The sequence below is a fragment of the Lissotriton helveticus genome, chromosome 5_1 (assembly GCF_964261635.1).
Source record: "Lissotriton helveticus chromosome 5_1, aLisHel1.1, whole genome shotgun sequence".
Taxonomy (NCBI): Eukaryota; Metazoa; Chordata; class Amphibia; order Caudata; family Salamandridae; genus Lissotriton; species Lissotriton helveticus.
Genome location: NC_136065.1, coordinates 824,808,475 through 824,827,689, shown reverse-complemented (window position 1 = coordinate 824,827,689; position 19,215 = coordinate 824,808,475). Strand labels below are relative to the sequence as shown.

At 45.8% G+C, this 19,215-nt stretch overlaps 1 protein-coding gene across 2 annotated transcripts in view; it reads left to right on the top strand.

Annotated features, from left to right (window-relative positions):
- WAPL (WAPL cohesin release factor) overlaps nucleotides 1-19,215 on the top strand; it is a 1,132,828-nt gene that overhangs the window by 611,883 nt on the left and 501,730 nt on the right. The window lies entirely within an intron of this gene.

The following is a 19,215-nucleotide window of genomic DNA, read 5'->3' as shown; positions in this document are numbered from 1 at the left end:
CTGGGATTAATACCTAATGCTAGAACCCCGGCTAAGGATGGGGCTCCTTCCATTGCCATTCTAGACAGTATTGACCAAACAATAGACAATGTCCTTCAGGATCTCAGGTTAACCCCTGAAAGGCACAAACAGACTGGCGGTTATTGCTGAGATTAATCCCGTACCTGTAAATGTGATTTGTGTGTCTCCTGAAGTTGGGCATGAGGTTGCTACCCCTCACCTACGAGGAACTAGGGAGGGCGCTGTCCCAAAGAGGAAAAGAGAGATGCAGCATAGGGGTGGCAAAAGGGCGAAAGTAAATCATGGGCCGACCGCCGCGGACCCTAATTCTACAGGTCCAGTGGCAATTAGGGTGAGCCCTTCCTCGCCCTTGGGATCTAGAAACAAACCTTCCCAATCCCACCCTGTGCTGCTGAACGCGGTAATCACACCCAGGGATCTAGCGAACACTAGGGATAACAACTTTATTCAATCCCTGGAAAAAATTATGAAAACGCTGATCAACCCGCTAGTTGCTAGACTTGATTGCATTGACCGTAGGCTCAATAAAATAGAAAAGGCTACAGGGAATTTGGAAGAGCAGCTTAAAGCGACGGGTACTAAACAGAAGAACCTAGAAACTAGTGGGGGAGGTACTGTTCCACCTAAATTGCTTACTATAGTGACAACCCCCGCTCTGACAAAGCTTCCTCTCCCAATACAGAGCTTCGAGAATGGTGCAGCGGTCATTAATACTGGGGTGGGATCATCGGCGGGGCTGACTCATGGGTCCACTACTGCTGAGGGAAATAGATTGAAAATGTGAAAGGTAGTTAAATTACCCCCTGAGGCAGCTCATTACGTAGTTGTTTTAGCAGGAGTGCCCGAGCTTAAAGACTTGGCGGTAGAAACCTTCTCTTCTCTTCCAGGGGATCCTCATCAATAGTCATAAGCATTAGAATATTCCCGCCCATGTGCGGGACCCCGTAAACACTATATTGTATGTGCCCCACATATATATACTCATATATATATATATATATATATATAGTCTGAGCTACAATATATATATATAAATATATATATATATATATATATATATATATATATATATATATATATATATATATATATATATATATATATATATATATATATATATATATATATATATAAAAGAGAGAGCCCACAGCTACGGCCTCGTAGTAAGCTGACTTCTTTATTGTGTCAACAGAACTTGGCAGCGTACAACTCATAAATACCCCAACGCGTTTCGGCGCACAGCGCCTTGTTCACAGGTGAGTTGGATAAAGTCAATTAGCACGCAGACTGCTAGAAAGACCTAGCAAACATCCTTCACTCCCTTTCTCTCCAAGCGCACAAATAGTCTTGGCAATCCATTAGTTGACAGTAGTGCTTGGAAAGCGTGTCATGCCCCCTCCATTCAAGTCCAACAGAAATCTCCACTTTACCGGGGGCCACCGACTCTGCAGGGCGGGCTCTCGTGTGCCAGGAATGGAGAATCCTGGTCGTATCAACAGGAAAAAGAGAAAGAGCCCACAGCTACGGCCTCGTAGTAAGCTGACTTCTTTATTGTGTCAACAGAACTTGGCAGCGTACAACTCATAAATACCCCTACGCGTTTCGGCGCACAGCGCCTTGTTCACATGTGAGTTGGATAAAGTCAATTAAGTCCCAGTGGTCACGTGGCCTGTCTTTGCAACCACAATTCCCATAATGCACCATTATGCAAATTTCACAGCCTGGCTCGACCTCCGATACTGCATGAATGGCATTCGAGTGACCCAGTTTTTGTAAAATCTTACCTCTTCAGTTCCACCAGACAAGGACAGCAAATCTCAAGACTCCTGGGGTCGCAAGGTTTGAAATTCAGCTGCCTCCACGCTGAAGGTCTCCAGTGCGGCTGCGCTGCTGGGTAGATATGACAGAGCCTTATGGGACTCCATGGAAAGGTTCAAGTCCAAACTGCCGAAGGAAGACCAGAAGGACTATGAAGAGACTATGACAGAAGGATGTCTGGTGGCGAACCAGTTAATAAGCACAGCTGCGGATGGTGCAGTGCTAGCGGCACATTCCTACTCACATGGGGTTTGTGCCAGGAGATCGGCTTGGTTGCGCCTTACAGGGCTGAATCCGGATACGCAGCATCGCATCCTCAATCTTCCCTTTTCGGGTTCCTCTCTCTTCGGGGAACATGCTGACGAAGAGTTGACCCGTATGAAGACAGAACTAGACACAGTAAAAACGGTGGGTTTGGAAAAGAAAAAAGAATTCAAACGCCGCTTTAAGACCAACAGGGGGTGAGGGGCTCAACAGAGGGTTCAAACCCCTCAGTGGTCCCAAAGTAAGAACCAGGGAAAGACCCAGTTTCGAGGCAAAGCCAACAGAGGTAGAGGAGGTCACCAACAATCCTCTAACACCACGAGAGGAGGAAAGGCCTGAGCAGTGGCTTCCTCTGGCGCCGTTGCCCACTCCAGTGGGAGGAAGTGCTTCACAACACCTGGTAGAGTGGGTCAGCATCACAAAGGATCAGTGGGTGCTGAATATACTGTGCAATGGATACAAGCTTCGTTTCCATGCGCTTCCAAAGAGCATTCCTCCAAAGAACTCTTGCCCTCACCAGCTAAGCTCGCTCCGAAGAGAGATGAAAGTTCTACTACAAAAAAGAGCTATAGAGGAGGTTCCCCCCTCTCAAAAAGGAAAGGGAGTCTACTCCAGGTACTTTCTTGTCCCCAAAAAAGATCAGGGAGACAAGTTCAGACCAATACTCGATCTGCGTCTCTTGAACAAAGTCCTCGTCAGAGAAAAGTTCCGCATGTTAGCTCTTCACCAAATATGCCCACATCTTCAAACCGGAGATTGGATGTGTTCGGTGGATCTGCAAGATGCATACTTTCACATTCCGATTGCTCTACAGCATCGCAAGTACTTGAGGTTCGTAGTGGGAAGCAAACACTACCAGTACAAGGTGCTACCCTTCGGTCTCAAGTCCGCACCACAAGTCTTTACCAAATGCATGGCAGTGGTGGCGGCTTTTCTTCACAAAAAGGGTCTCTTCATCTACCCATACCTGGACGACTGGCTCCTAAAGGGCTCGTCTCCGGTTCAGGTAACGCACGATCTGCAACTTTGCCTACACCTGTTGCACAGACTCGGTCTCCATGTCAACCTGGAGAAGTCAGTCCAGCGGCCGACACAGTCCATCCACTACCTAGGCTCCGTTCTGGACACAAAATTGGGAAAAGCGTTTTCTTCAGAGGAGAGACAAGTGGCATCCCTGCTGGGTTCCATGGCGTCCTGCATTTTCCTCATTCCAAACGCCAGGCTGAGAATGCGTCCTCTGCAACAAGCTCTAGAGGACCAGTGGGACCAAGCGAATGGGCATTGGGAAGATTGTATTACTCTTTCCCAAGCGACGAAGGATGCCATCAAATGGTGGACTCGGAGAAAGAATGTGCTGGTTGGAGTACTTTTTCACCAACCTCTTCCATCCCAGTCGATAGTGACGGATGCCTCTCTGTAAGGCTGGGGAGCGCACATGGGTCCTCTTCAGATACAAGGTCAGTGGTCTGCACAGGAGCAGACATACCACATCAACATGCTGGAGCTCAGAGCGGTTTTTCTAGCTCTCAAAGCTTTCTTTCCAGCGATCGAGTCCAACTCAGTCCTAGTTCAGACGGACAATACAACCACCATGTTCTATCTGAACAAACAAGGAGGCACACGATCTCGCCCGCTGTCCCGAGAGGCTCAAACAATCTGGCACTGGCTTCTCTCTCGAGGCCTCACAGTAGTGGCGGTGCACCTTCCAGGCGAGTTGAACGTAAAAGCAGACGCACTCAGCAGGCACTTCGAAGATCAGCCAGACTGGGTGCTAAACGACGAGGTGGTAGAAGAGCTTTTTTGTTGCTGGGGTCGTCCAGCCATAGACTTGTTTGCAGACGACAAACGCCAAATGCCACACCTTCGCGTCCAGGTTCCACCGACCAGGGACGCAGGGGAATACTCTTCTGATGGATTGGTCAGGAACATTCGCTTACGCGTTTCCTCCCCTGGCTCTGATTCCGAAGGTAGTGTCCAAGCTCCTCAGGTCGGACATGGAGATGATCTTAATAGCTCCGGATTGGCCACGGCAGTGGTGGTACCCGGACCTTCTACATTTCTCTGCAGGCCGGACCTGTTGAGCAAGATGGACGGGAGGATACTGCATCCCAACCTCCCATCGCTGAACCTAACAGCATGGCACCTGAGGTCCTGCAATATGGACATCTGAACTTGCCTCCCGAATGCATGAACATTTTAAAGGAGGCTAAGAGGCCTTCCACGAGAGCGTCTTATGCGTTCAAGTGGAAGAGGTTTTACTTATGGTGTAGGGATCATCTGGATCCTACTAAAGGGCAGGAGGAGGTAATCCTGCCATACCTCCTTTCCTTGGCAACTTCTGGATTGAAATATGTTTCCATTAGAGTGCATCTGTCAGCCATAGTGGCGTACAGGAAATCGCCTCATCAGATTTCTTACTTTCAGGTTCCGGTGGTTAAGGACTTCCTCCAGGGGTTGAAGAAAGTCTATCCCCCTGTGCGAAATCCTTCTCCTCCTTGGGAATTGAACCTGGTTCTGTCCAGGTTAATGTCACCTCCTTTCGAACCTATCCACAAGGCTTCTTTGCAACATCTATCTTGGAAAGCAGCCTTTTTAGTGGCAATCACATCAGCGCGCAGAGTAAGCGAGATACAAGCTCTCTGTGCGAAGGAACCATGTACTGTTTTCCATCACAATAGGGTTGTCCTGAGGGCTCACCCATCCTTCTTACCTAACGTGGTTTCTAAATCAGTCCATTGCCCTCCCTTCTTTTTTCCCAAATCCAGCGACCCCAGCAGAGCGGTCGTTACACTCATTAGATTTGAAGAGAGTGCTCAAGTTCTATTTGGAAAAAACCAAGGGAATCAGGAAGTCGGATCAGCTGTTCGTGAACTATGGTTCGATGAGAACAGGCTTTCCGGCGGCCAAGAGGTCCATCTCTAGATGGATTGTCTCTTGCATTAAATTGGCCTACCAGCTTGCAGGCAAACCTTTGTTGGTGTCACCCAAAGCGCATTCTACTAGAGGGAAAGCGGCCACAGTAGCTTTCTTGCACGACATTCCAATGTCAGAAATATGCAAGGCTGCGACATGGAAATCAGTTCATACCTTTACGAGGCATTACTGCCTAGAATCTGATTCCAGGGCCGATACTCAAGTAGGACAAGCCTCTTTGAGGAATCTATTTGGGTAGCCTGCGGCCTGTACAAGCTTAGTTGTTACTAGGCTTAGTATGGGTATTACTGTATTGTTACTCCTTTGCCCGCAGGGAGATGAGGTGAGGCTCGCTATTCTATTCTAATGCTTATGACTATTGATGAGGATCCCCTGGAAGAGAAGGATTAGTTACTTACCTGTAATCCTAGTTCTCTATATTTGTGAAAAGAAAAGGGGCCCCTGCCTAAAAGGATAACCCTAGTTCTCTTCCAGGGGTATCCTCATCAAAGTCATAAGCAACCCTCCCGCCTCCCCGGGCAAAGGAACATTCTTTAATAAGGAGATATTGTTAACCTATTTGTTACTGGGTTTGTTTTCAGTCTCCGAAAAGAACAACTGACCTAACTGTCACCCCTGAGGCATGATGGGATACTGGGGGTCATGGGTGCCTTAAAGGCACGGTGTCAGTTTATTGCTATGCAGCTACAGGTTAGCTTTTCAGTCTTTTTAGACTGTGTGTTTGCAATGCAGCCTGGGAGCTTTCTATGCTTCCAGTGAGTTATGAGAATTTCTTCTGCTTTCTGAGCATTAAAACAGTTTCTAAACAAACTTTGTTGTTGTTTCTCATGTTTCTAATGCTTATTATTCATGTATGGTGGAAATTCTACACAGCATATTTCAGCTCTGATTTTATTTGGCTGCTATTGCATGTTTTTTATATATATATATATATATATATATATATATATATATATATATATATATGTATATGTATATATATATATGTATTTATATATATATGAGTATATATATATGGGGCACATATAATATAGTGTTTCCGGGGTCCCGCACATGGGCGGGAATATTCTAATGCTTATGACTTTGATGAGGATACCCCTGGAAGAGAACTAGGATTACAGGTAAGTAACTAATCCTTCCTTTAAAAACAAGGCAGCAAATTGGTTGAATATTCACAGACACCTCCCCCCCCCATATCACTAGCGAAATTATAATGGTTACAAGAGTACCCTGGGTGGGACATACCTCCAAAAAAATTAAGGGGGATGTATACTGGTAACTTTCAGGAATACTGGAATTGCGTCTCACATCTGCAACTGGTTGGGCGGATCGGTAGGCACTGCAATCCAAGCACTCCCATTGGCCTTTTTTTACCCGCCCCCTAACATTCAAACTGAGCCAGATTTCGAAGAGGGATGGACAAGGGTTGGACATAGGGATCCTTACAGGGACTATAGGAACAATTTCTATGATCACACGGTGCCTAAAGATTACTCCCATATGAACAGATACAGCTGCTTGGACCAGGTGGATTGACCACTACATGAAACCGGACCAAGGCCTTGGTGCAGTGACCTTGAACTAACCAGAAATAAGATTACCCATCCAGAGTTCCCATCCACTGTTTTAGCAGGTTATACTACCAAAACCCCTGGCGAAGGCCCCGACTTATTGAATGATCTCCTTAAGCCCCCTTCTGCTGTGGAACCTTTCCCACTAATCGATTGCTTGCAACCAGATAGTACTGGACTAAAAATTCTCTCCTGGAATGTGGCTGGTCTAAATAATAAACTGGAATGCCCTGATTGGGGCTCCTTTATAGATATGAATGATTTATGCCTCTTCCAAGAAACCTGGGCAAGGGAAGAACAATTTAGAGTGGGTTTTGTATCCTATTCAGTCCCTGCAAAATGGGGTGGGAAGGGTAGACCTTCCGGGGGGCTAACAATCTGGGTAGCTGTCCACTTGGGTTGCAGTGCTAAGGTCATGCGCACTGCATCGGAGGATGTGCAATGCGTTATTTTAGAATGGTTAAATGGCTCAAACTCGCCGTGGTTAACATCTACTCCAGACCTGTGAGTATCACCTCTGAGTCGAGAGCTATAGAAGACCTTTCCGTATTTCTAAACGAGTTTCCAGAGGGAGTTACCTACGTAATAGGTGGAGATTTTAACTCCCATTTTGAGCCACTAGTGGACCTACTGGACGGCACACTCCATGAAGAAGATGAACACTGGAAAATCCCCCGGGTGGATAGCCCCCCTGTCAGGTCATGCGCTCCCCTACCAGTACAAATTATGACCCTGACGTTGAGATATTCAATCAGGGCTTGTAACTGACGCTTAAAAAGGACATGCCTTCTAGGTGTACTTTTAACAAGCCTGGCCAGGAATCACGCTTGGACTACATTTTTGTAGAAACATGCGCATGGCATAAGATCCTCGACTTTAAGGTGGTACCAAGAGGAGAAAGCGACCATAACGCACTGATCCTGGACTTCCAATCTCCTAGTATGCCCAAAAAATCTCTCCTCACAGAGCCTGGATCTGACAACAGGGTGGTCCTTTCTAGCAACAGAAGGAGACTTAGATGGGATAAACTGGTTACTCACCCAAACCTAGTGGCAGAGTTATATGCCCTGGTAATTCCGGCACTGGAAATGGCTGGAGCTTTGAATCTCCAGCATCCTACCCCTGAAGTTCAGTCTAGGCTGGGTAAACTCAATCAGGATTTAGTTAATAATTTAGTGGTGGTCTTAAACCCCCCAGGTTCCAAAGGGAGAAATACTGCTAATAAGCCTTCTTGGTATAACTGGGCCTGTAAAGTTGCGAAATCGCAGCTCCTCGAGGCCCTGAAACATATGAAAAATAGGGAACTCATAAAAGGAAGGAGATTAGCTGATAGGCAATTAACTCATGATGCAAAGTTGGAGTGGGGGAACGAGAATTGGGAAAAGCTAACTTCCGCATTGGCAACTAGAGATGCTCGGAGGTTTTAGCAGATTGTGACCACAGGCTCGACTGACGACCTCCCAGGTATTGTACCTAACATCGCTTCAGAGGTTTAGGAAGCGCATTTCCATACTCTGTACCTTGGCGAAAATTTGACGGAGGACCCAGCTTCCCCTGGAGCATCTCTTGGCTATATGGCCGATACGACCACCTTTGATTTCTCGGAGGGTGAAGTTAGGGCAGCTATTGCCAGACTCCCCTCTGGTAAAGCCCCGAGGCTCGATGGCGTGCCCGCTGACAGGTATGGGCGCCTTATTTAAAGCTTATATTTAATGCAGTGCTGGGTGGCATGGCGGTACCTAGTACTTGGCTGGGAGAGGAGATAGTACCCATCTTCAAGAAGGGCTCACCCCTGCTCTCAGCCAACTACAGGCTACTTAGCCTCATTGACGTGTCCCAGAAGCTCTTCTCGAGGCTAATACTAGACCGCCTCTTAGAGGATTATGATATCTTGAGCCCCTATCAAGCCGGATTTAGAAAGAAGGTATCCACCACATACCAGATCTTTAGATTAAACATGCTTTTTTGGAAAACTGTGGAAATCGAGGGCGGCTCGTTGTATACAGTCTTTGTCGATTTGAGAGCCGCCTTCGATCTAGTCCCCCGTTGGAAATTGTGGTGTGTCCTCTTAGAAATGGGTATTCCACCCTCGCTCCTGGGCATAATAGTACGCCTTCATTCTGGAAACTATGCGCAGGTCAGATGCGGTAAGGATGGTTCACTATCATCCAGATTCCCCGTTGGCAGGGGGGTAAGACAGGGGTGCGTCTTGGCGCCCACCCTGTTTTGCCTCCTTGCCAACGGGGTAATCGCGCACCTGAACGCGGTTCCCAATACCGACGCTCCAAAGCTTGCTGTGTCTAGGATTTCTGCGATCATGTTCGAGGAACACACTTTATTACTCTCCAAGACCCCTATGAGCATTCAACGAGTCCTCGATGGCGTTGTGTCTTTTTGCAAGGATAGGGGGTTGGAAATAAACACTTCAAAAACGAAATTTATGATTTTCAACCCCCCCGACAACTACACGCCCGAGCCCAGTGATAGACGGAGTCCGACTCGAAAGAGTCAAGACATTTGTCTATCTGGGTCTAACGTTGAATGAAAATATGACTTGGGTTCAACACCAAAGAAATTGTCAAGTCAAGCTAGCCCAAAAAGTGGGTGGCATTTTAAAGCTATATAATAAATCTTTGGTTAAACCAATTGCCCCACCACTGGAAATATACAAACTGCAGGCCCGTGGTGCGGTCACATATGGGGGTGAATTGTGGGGCTACAAGTGTGCATCCACGATTTCTGTCGCAGAGAATACATTTCTAAGACAACTGGTATCACTCCCTCCCTCAACACCACTGCTGCCATTAAGGATGGATCTGGGTCTCCGCCCAATAAGTGATGAATTAGGTGTTAAACCACTGATTTTTTGGCGGAGGCTGTGGGTAACTCCCAAACTTAAGCACTAAAGGCAAGAGCTGTTAGAGGTGCTTAGCCTCCCTAATGCGCGGAACATAAGTTGGCTTAAATACGTTAAAGAGGAACTTGAGACACTAGGCTTTCCCCTAATGTGGTCTGTGCCGGAATGCGCATGTTCCACTCTCTCGCGCAAGTACATTGTTAACCTTTATCATCAGAAGATTCTCAGTACCACTCTATCGAATGCCAATGCGGGTTCACTCTCTGGTTTGTTTCTTATGATAAAGGACTTTTATAAATTTGAGTGTACTAGATAATGTTAGCCCAGTTCTTTAAAGAAAATTATACCTCCAATGGAGACACGGCTCCTTACCGATTAGAGCACTCACGAGCAAATGGTGTGTACCTACTTTGAAAAATTGCCAATCTGACCTCGAAAATGAATTACACATTTTTTTTTGCCCCGCTTATCAGTTACCTCGAAAGAAGTGGATTATTCCTATTTGCAAAAGCTTGGGGATTAGGCGCTGCCTCCAAGTTGTTAGAATACTCAAAACAGATCTCTCTCCTCTTATTGTTTTCGCAATATCTACATTTTTAGTAGTCTTGTGGAACATAAGGAGGAAACCTGAGAATGTTACGGGAAGTGGTATTCTCTGATAATAGCGTTGAGCATTTGAATGTCCCTCTTTTATCTAGTCTTAGAGGTTAGGGATTTTAAGGGATTACTTTTTTAATCATGTACAAGGTTATGCTTTTACGATGATTTAATTGTCTGATGAAATTTTTTTTTAACGGTTTGTGTCTATATTTTAAATTGTAAACTCCGTCTAACTGTGAATTCTTTTATGACAAGGTCGAAATAAAGATGAGAATAAAAAAAAAAGATGCTAGGCTCAGGGCAAAAGGGGGTCCTGTTTAGCCCAGCAAAGTGCACCCGCAGCGGCGGCTGGGTGCTGGTTTGGCGTTGGGTGCCTTGTTTTCAATGGGAATTCTCCTGGTTCAACAAAGACTGCAGCCTCGGGGTCAGATCTTCTGGAGGTGACCACCGGTTGGAGAGCTAAGTTGGGATTCTTTGGGATGCTGGGACATGGTCGGTTGGTCCACCCAAGGCGGTAGGGCTTAGGGGTGTCTTGAGGCGTCTGGTTTTCCTTACCAGCTCTGGTTGCGGTCGGGGGGACCCTCCAGAAAGAGGCTGCAGGCATCACTGGGAGATTCGAGGCAGGTCAGAGATCAACGTATCTCGGGTTGGGATCGCCGGAGAGACCTCCTAGTGGTGTTGGGACTCTCTAACTTGAGTCGTGGGCATCGGGTGCAGAGTGGTCCAGACTCGCAGATCTGCCGGCACCAGTGTCTGTTGGTGAGCAAATTCGGTGCTCAAGAGAGAGACTTTTCTGTGGAAGGCAGGGCAGGTCTTCGGGGTTCTTGAGGTGGGCAGGCTGCAGGACCCACCAGGATTTAGCTTCTGCAGGTGGGGACAGGCCGGTAGGGCTGGGGCCAATTCAGTGGGCGTCCTCCTCCACTTACCTTTGGCACAGCTTCTTCGGTCATCCTTCTTTTCTTCATAGTTGATTCTTGAATTAGGGTGGGTACACCCCTTATTATGCCACCCTCCAGTGGGAGGGGGGCATATGCCTCACTCTGGTTGGCTGGCTCCCCCTTCTGCAACATGGTGGGGCTGGGAGTTGTGCTTCACCTCGCTTCCCTCACCTGAGGGGTGGGGTTGGCAAAGGTGGGCACACCTCCTTTCTTCATTTGATTTTTCCGCAGATTTTTCCACCAAAAGTGGGGGGCAGAACTGGTGGGGACCAGTTGCTTGAAGCAGCCAAAGGCCTGGGGAAGCTCACAAAGGTGGCAAGCCTTTCAAGCTTCCCCTTTGTTGGCCCTGCCCATCCTGGGGGAGGAGGCTTGGCACCTCGTCCCAGGATGTGCATTGTTTCAGACCCCTGAGAACAGGCTCTAGACACATGGGTCCAAAAACATGACTGGTTGTGGCTGCTGGTGAGCAGCCACTCACCTAGACACTAGTTGTTGTGGTGTTTTTCAGGGGGCATCTACCAAGCTTCCCTGTTTTCAGTAAAGACATTATGGTACTGAGGAGTTTTTAATAACAAACTCCCAGCACCATAAACTCTTAATGACATTATTGCACTTACAAAGTCTAAGAATTGGCTTAGACACTGTAGGGGTACAGGGCTCGCGCACCTGTACCCTAACCACTGGTATAGTGCACCCAGCTAGAGGGGTGGCTGATCTATGCCCGGGCAGTGGGTTGTAGGCATAGCACACAGGGATTTGTGCCATTTCAACTCTTCACTTTGTTCTGCGCCAAAACACGCAGCCTGCAAAGGCAGTGTGTTTGTGTAAAGGTACAGGGCCTCTAGGGGTGGCACACAAAGTGCTGCAGCCCTTAGAGGCCTTTCTTGGCCACAGTGCCCTTGGTACCTGTGTTTCCATTTAACAGGGACTGCCCTGTGACCAGTGTGTGCCAATTGGATTTTGTTTTCAATGCAGTTTTAGGGAAAGACTTGGGCCCTGTGCACCGGATTTGCAGGGGCCCAGGGCACACTCAAATACATCAGCAGTTTAGCAAAACGTGGAGCCAACCATGCAAAAAGAGGGCACTTTCTTACAATAGTGCCCACCTGTTTGTGGTGATGATTTTGAGACAGTTGATATGGAGCAGCAGACTATTAAATCTACCATCTCCTTCCCTAGTTCTCCCGTACTATGTTTGTTCAGGGAAAGTCCCTGTTCAAGGAATGTGTGGCTGTAGATACACATGCTTTGCATATGTCCACCATCTAGTGTTGGGCTCGGATGATTGCAAGTTGTTTTTTTCCCAAAGATTTCTGTTCGAGTCATGGGACTGTGACTTCTCCCTTTAGTAACATTGCGCATTGGCTTCAACTCTATTATTAGATTGTTTCTTTCCACTGACTGGTTCGGGTGTACTCTCTCGTGCTGCGGTTCGAGATCGTTTTCAACCTTGGGTCTGTTAGCTAGTTATATCTACATTTGACGATCTTGGTTCCATCAGGTAGTTATCTTCCGTACTGAAGTTTTGACGAGTCAGGATCATCAACCACGCCCTGCTCAATCATTTTCCACTGTAACAGCTCTCCAGGAAAAAAAGCTGCTAACGAACTGCACTTTTAGTTTTTGTCTGCAGTGCCATTCAAAATACCCTCACATTGATCTTCACTTGGTCTGCAACTTATACCTCTCGTCTGATCATAAGGAAAGTATGTGTGAGGCTTGCAAATCGTTCGTCAAAATAAAATCTTCGCGACCGACATGCTTGTCGTTTAGGGATGCAGCTCAGAAACACCGACATACCAACATATTCGGTCTGCGAGAAGAACAAGATGAAGAAGCTTCCGCAGCCCAACCTTCCCCACTCCAACCTTCCCCACTCCAACCTTCCCCACTCCAACCTTCCCCACTCCAACCTTCCCCACTCCAACCTTCCCCACTACAATCCAGTCTACCACAATTCAGTCTATCCACTTTACCTCATCCCAGTCTACCCCACACCTCTCCAGTCTTCCCCTGTCTATCCCAATCTACACCACTCCACTCTTCCCTGATATCTCCCACTCAACTGTACCCTACTTCTATCTACCCCACTCCAATCTACTGCACACCAATCTACCTCACTCTGCCCCAGTTCATTTTACCCCACTACAATCTACTATGTTAATCACTTTACCCCATGCCAATCTACCCCATTAAACTCTACCCCAATCTACTCCACCCCACACACATCTAGCCATGCTGAACAGCTGCCAAACTGAGGTACATAATGGCTAAAACACATTGCTAAAGTTAGTAGTTCTTGCATAGGCGAGACCTCTTTGCTTTGCCAATGCTTGTTTTGTTTTGATATGGCAAGTGGGTGGTCTAATATGGTCAGTGAAGGGAGGGAGGGGGCAAGCAGACTGGGGAGGAACATGGCGGAAAAAGACCCTGAGGGAGCCACCTGAAAAAGATGCACTCTGGTAAAGTGCTTTAACCCAAAGAAACAAGCATTGAAAATACAATGGATCTCGCCTTTGATTAAGTTAATGCCATTTGCTTTGCTAATGGTATTGTATAGCAAAGCAAATGGCTTTAACTTAATAAAAGGTGAGGCCTATTGCATTTGCAATGCAATAGGTCTCACATTTTAGAATGTTTATCCTATTGGTATTGTAAATGACAATGTGTTTAATTATTGCAGGTTTATTAAACACATAAATAAATCATTGTCATTCACAATGCCAATAGCTCATAATCTTGCAATTGGGAAGTTATTCCATGGAAGGAGGGGTGAGAGGAAAGGAATGGGAAGAGGGAAAGAAGCAGACTCTTGGGACCATCATTGTATGTTCTTTAAAGAGCGACAAAACTGACTTTTCATGACCTCCAGTCTGATCTGGCCTATTGGTCAGTATGGTGCAGCTGGCGTCCCATGGCACAGTAAGCACAGGACTCCTGTCATGGCAAATGGTGGACTGGAATGAGGACCAAGCAATGCCAGTGGCTACAAGCATTCCTTTCATCACTTTATTTGTTGCAAATGGTACCCGAAGTGCAATGGGCATGCCCAGGCATCGGTCCTATCCTCACTGTGCCATAGGAACCAAGCTATATCTCACTGATGAGGTCTATAGAACGCAAAAGAGGAATAGGGTGGTCTATGATCCCATCTGGAGGGGGTCTGCTGTGGCCCTTACGCTGGACTGCTCCTGAAAAGTGGAGTATGCACGTTTAGACACGGTTGGTGAATAGTTTTCAGATTTCGCAACCAGTTATGTTACGTTAAAAACAATTTATAAAGTGCACGTTCACCAAAAGGTTTCTTGGCGCTAAGCGGGGTCAATTGTGGGTACAGTAACCAAGGAGTTTAATTGTAGGCCTGAACAAGTAACCAAGTTTTGAGGTACTTCCTAAATTGGATATAGGAGGTGGCCAGCCACAGTTCAGAGGGAAGAGAGTTCCAAAATGTTGGTGCCAGTCGAGAATCTTAGACCACCATGTTTCTTGCATTTGAATGGGCAAGGGGTCAGCAGATTCATGTTAGTAGTACGTAGATCGCCGGGGCGGGGGAATATAGCGCTGTAATTTAGAAGCAATAAAGGCCGGACCACGATCCAAGAGGACTTTGTAGATTGTGCAGTCTAATTTAAAGAGGCAGCGTTGGGTCTCGGGAAGCCAATGTAAGTTTTTTAACAAAGGTTTCACGTGGTGAGATTTAGGTTGCCGGTAAACAAGCCTAACGGCTTGGTTCTGCACCAGTTGTAGCAGACGTTGTTGGTAAGCTGGGATGCCGGTATACAGGGAGTTAGCGTAATCAATACACAACATACCCAGGGCACGAATGACTTGGATCCGGGCCTCGGTGGTTAAATATCTGCTAATTTTCTGTATTCTCCGAAGGTGAAAGAAAACAGCAGAGACCACAGAACTTATCTGTGCGTTCATCGTGGGATCGTTTCTGATCGTGATTCCCAGGCTTTTGACCGAGCTGGACTGGAGATCATAGTTATAAATCAAGATTTCCTACTTCGACAGTAATTGTGCGATCCATCTTAGTTATAACTACCAACTTCTGGAGCCCTCGGGCATAGGCACGTGTGCGTAAATAAACATCAGCCCGAAAGCCCATAGACAAAAGCCACTGTGCTGTCCTCAAACTATTTCGTAGGTTCAACCAGGCTGTTTTTGAAGCCTTCAGCTGTAGCCATGGCGGCGTTTCAAGAACGCACACCTCTAAATATAACACATTGGTGCATGTTGTTACCTCCAGCACTGATGTCAACTTGTGAAAAAATACACAAACCGCTCGCTCAAACAGAACCAGCTTCCACTTGAATTATCAATCGCCATCCTTCTAAATCGGTGTTCCTCCTTCGCCTATAGGTACCGATTCTTGCCTCGGTTGTCCTAGACCCGAATAGTCACTGTTTAACCAATGTGACAATCCCTATTGCTTTGGTGTTTTTCAAGTGCCCTGACGCAAGCTTTCTCTGCGTGAGGACGCCGCAAGCAAAAACAAGACGGCAGGCAGCCTCTTTAATGCCCTCGTTGACTGGCAGATTAAGAAATACTGGCTTAATCAAGAATTCCCATTTAATTAGCCTCAAATTAAAATCAAATGTTATAGCCTCTGCAATCCCACTGTAATGCGGAGTACATAAAGAGAAAAAGTGAGAGCGCAGTGGGAGCACGTGATGAAATTGAGAGCGCGGTGGGAGCATGTGAAAGCTAAGATCGCCACAGAGGAGACGCTGTGCGCGTGCTCATCGCCTGTCCGGGCACGCACATGGTTTGTCTCCCTTCGCGCACCAAATGGACAACAATAGTCTCGCCAAGGCGAAGCAGCGCACGCGCTGCGTTAGCTAAATGAGACCTAAAAAGTAGCCCCTAAAAATTTAGCAATAAAAGGACACAAAGCATGCATGACGCCAACCAATGGTAAGCAATGGGTGGTCTTTGAGCTCACTAATTGAAAACAAAAGGTCTCAAAGAGACATAAGAAGCACTAATGTACACATTGAACTGACAAATCTCATCTATTGACAAAAATATTGATAATGCAATGGTGTATTTTGTTTTAGTTGTGCAAAGGGTTATTAACGAGGACAAAGTTAACTTTGACTTAGTACATGTTTTAATGATGGCCATTAACTTGTTTTGGATATTATTTATTGACAACCCCAAGGTTACCGGTGAGTAAAGACCAGTACTAGTATATGTCCTCCTACGATGGTACCATTCCCATTGATTTCAGTGGTGTTATTGGTTTATTAGCCCATACGTCTGCTTTTACCAATGTTATGACACCCTAACAAAGCCAGTAGGCATGTCATATTGATAATTAAATTATTATGTTGTGAAAGTGCACCTAGTATAGATGGGTGTATTGTGATTATACGATTCAAGGGTATTAAGAAACAGAACAGAGGCAGCACCAAGGATAAAGTAGCCAGGACCATGTAGTATCCAAAAATAAATGCACTACTGGCGTGTAATACAGAATTACATGAGGTTTCCTTTCGATATAACTTGCTTTGAACACGACCATTCTGTACATAAAAGGTGATGTCCAGAAAATTGATGCTGTTCCTGCTATGTGACATGGTGAGCTTTACATTGTACGGGTTGTCATTGAGATATGCAAAGTAGCTAGCAAGTTCCTCATCAGTTCCGGACCACAAGCATATCACATCATCGATGTACCTCCCCCAGAACACGATGTTGTTGGTCCAAGGGGAGGCACATCGGGCCCAGGCATGCTCCCTCTCATACCACCCCATAAAGAGGCAGGCATAAGAAGGAGCAAACCTGGAACCCATCGCGGTACCACTGATCTGTTGGTGCCAGCGATCATCGAAGAGGAAGTAGTTGTTGAGTAAGATAAGATCTATCATCTGCATAACCATTTCATTTTGAGAATAGAGCTGGGCATCTTCTCTATCCAGAAATGATTGCACCGCTATTTTCCCATACACTCTGTTGATGCATGTATAGAGGCTGGTGACATCTAATGTCACGAACCTAAGGTCATCCGACCACTCGAAGTCATTGAGCTTCGTCAGGACGTCCTTACTGTCCTGAACATAGGAGGGAAGGCTCAGCACGTGTTTCTGCAGTTTGAGATCGACATAATGGGAGAGGCCTTCGGTGGGTGAGCCCACCCCCGAAATGATGGGTCTACCAGGTGGGAACCCCTCCCCCCCCTTATGAATTTTGGGGAGAATATATATACAAGGATAGGAAGGATTGGAGACATGTAAGAATCTAAATTCATCCTCTGTTAACAAACAGGAATCCTTCCATTCACATAGTCTCTGATTGATGGTATTCACAACAAGTGGTACTGGATTGCTCTTTATCTCCCTATAGTTTTTACCATCCGATAGTTGCCGTCTAATTTCACCAAAATAGTCCACCCGATTCATAATCACCAAACTTCCCCCCTTATCAGCCTCTCGTATCACAATTTCAGGGTCATCTTTGAGGTTTTTGAGGGCTTTTCTTTCAAGGTCAGTTATATTAGACCTGGTTCTAGTATATTGTTGGTTAGAGTTTTCCAGTTTATACAGGTCTTCAGTGACTTTTGTGTGAAAGGTATCTATATTAGGGTGGTAACCAAACGTAGGGGTAAATTTGGATCTAGGATGGAGACCACTATCATCTGAGATTTCTTGATCAATGCCCAATTCAGCCATGAGGGCAGGCATGTTGATCTGTTCTTCCTCATCTAGTGTCATAAGACAATGGACAGCACGGATAGAGGCAACAGTGTGTTCACTCTCATCCATCCGAATGTTTGGAGCAGCACTACCAGCGGGTCTATTGGAAAAGAAATTCTTCAATTTAAGGAGTCTGGTGAATTTAAACAGGTCAACATGTACATCAGTTAGATCACCCATTTGCGTCGGACAAAAATTCAATCCCTTACTCAACACTTGCATGTCAGTAGCATCAAGAATTTTATTTGATAAATTAACAATTTTTAGATCTTGTATACCATCAATGTTATTAGACACATTCGCAATATTGATCACTTCTTTGTTTTTACAGATTTGTCGGTTTTTCCTACCTCCTTTCCACCTCCTACCACCCCTCCTGGTTTTGGTTGTTCCCTCTTTTGTTGTAAACGGCTTGACATTCTTAACTTTGCTAGTTCCTTCTGGAACGACGTAGCACCCTCGCCTAAAGGGACTTCAGGTAGTGTGGTGGTAGAAGTGATACTACTAGTTGATGAAATGGAGATGTTGCTGACTGACCGATTATCGTCACCATCATCCCCATCTTCTCTAGATCTTTTCTTATCATCGGTACCTGAGAGGTTGTCGAATTTTTTAGCAAAAGTGTAGATGCGACCATCCCTGTAATCACGGTCATCCCTCTTGATTTTGCGTAGTTTTTTATCTTTAAGATAAATTTGATGATTATCCATTACCTTTTTCAAAATGGCAAAATTCTTTTCAGATAGATCCTTCTCTCCCATCTCCCCAATCTCCTTTTCTATTTGCTCAATCTCAGCTTGCAGTTTTTCGCCCTTTTCTAATGAGTGCTTAATCAAGATTTTCATCATAATAGATGATGCTCCCTCTAAATTGCTCTCCCATTGTTTGAGGAATTCAAGGGTATTATGTGATAAGAGATCACCAAAGTAATCTCCATCTACCTGATTTGTACATACTTGTAATTTAATTAATAGTATTCAGCAGTTTATGTGTAATAAAATACTTTTCCTTTTTAAAAGAAAAATAAAAACACTGACTGCTCAATAATTTGAGAGTTGTGTCCCGGCAAGCTAGGATTACTAGCACATACAACCTCCCCTGAGTAGACCTTGGGCTGCTCTGCTTCAGGGTCCTGATAGTGTCAAGTGCTACAGTGGGGTACTTTGTTCCCAGTAAAAAGACAATTGCTGGATTATTACTTGAGAATGACTCATCAGTCTTAATAACCCAGTTTCTTTCAAGAACCAATATTAAATGTGAGTAATGTTTCCTTCGTGTCTGACACCCTATTGGTCCTTGGAGAGTGTTTCCACTGTTGTGGCGTCACTAACTGATCATTGGTGTCCACTTGTGCATGTGGGAGGAGTGGGATTTGGCTGAAACTGAGTGCCATTTTCGTTTGACTTCATGGTTAATTCATCCAGATGACACTTAAGCTTGCCTCTAAGTCTTTCCTATTTTAGTCCTGCTGATTGTTATTGGGAACTAGATCTTTTGTGCACAAAGTGTAG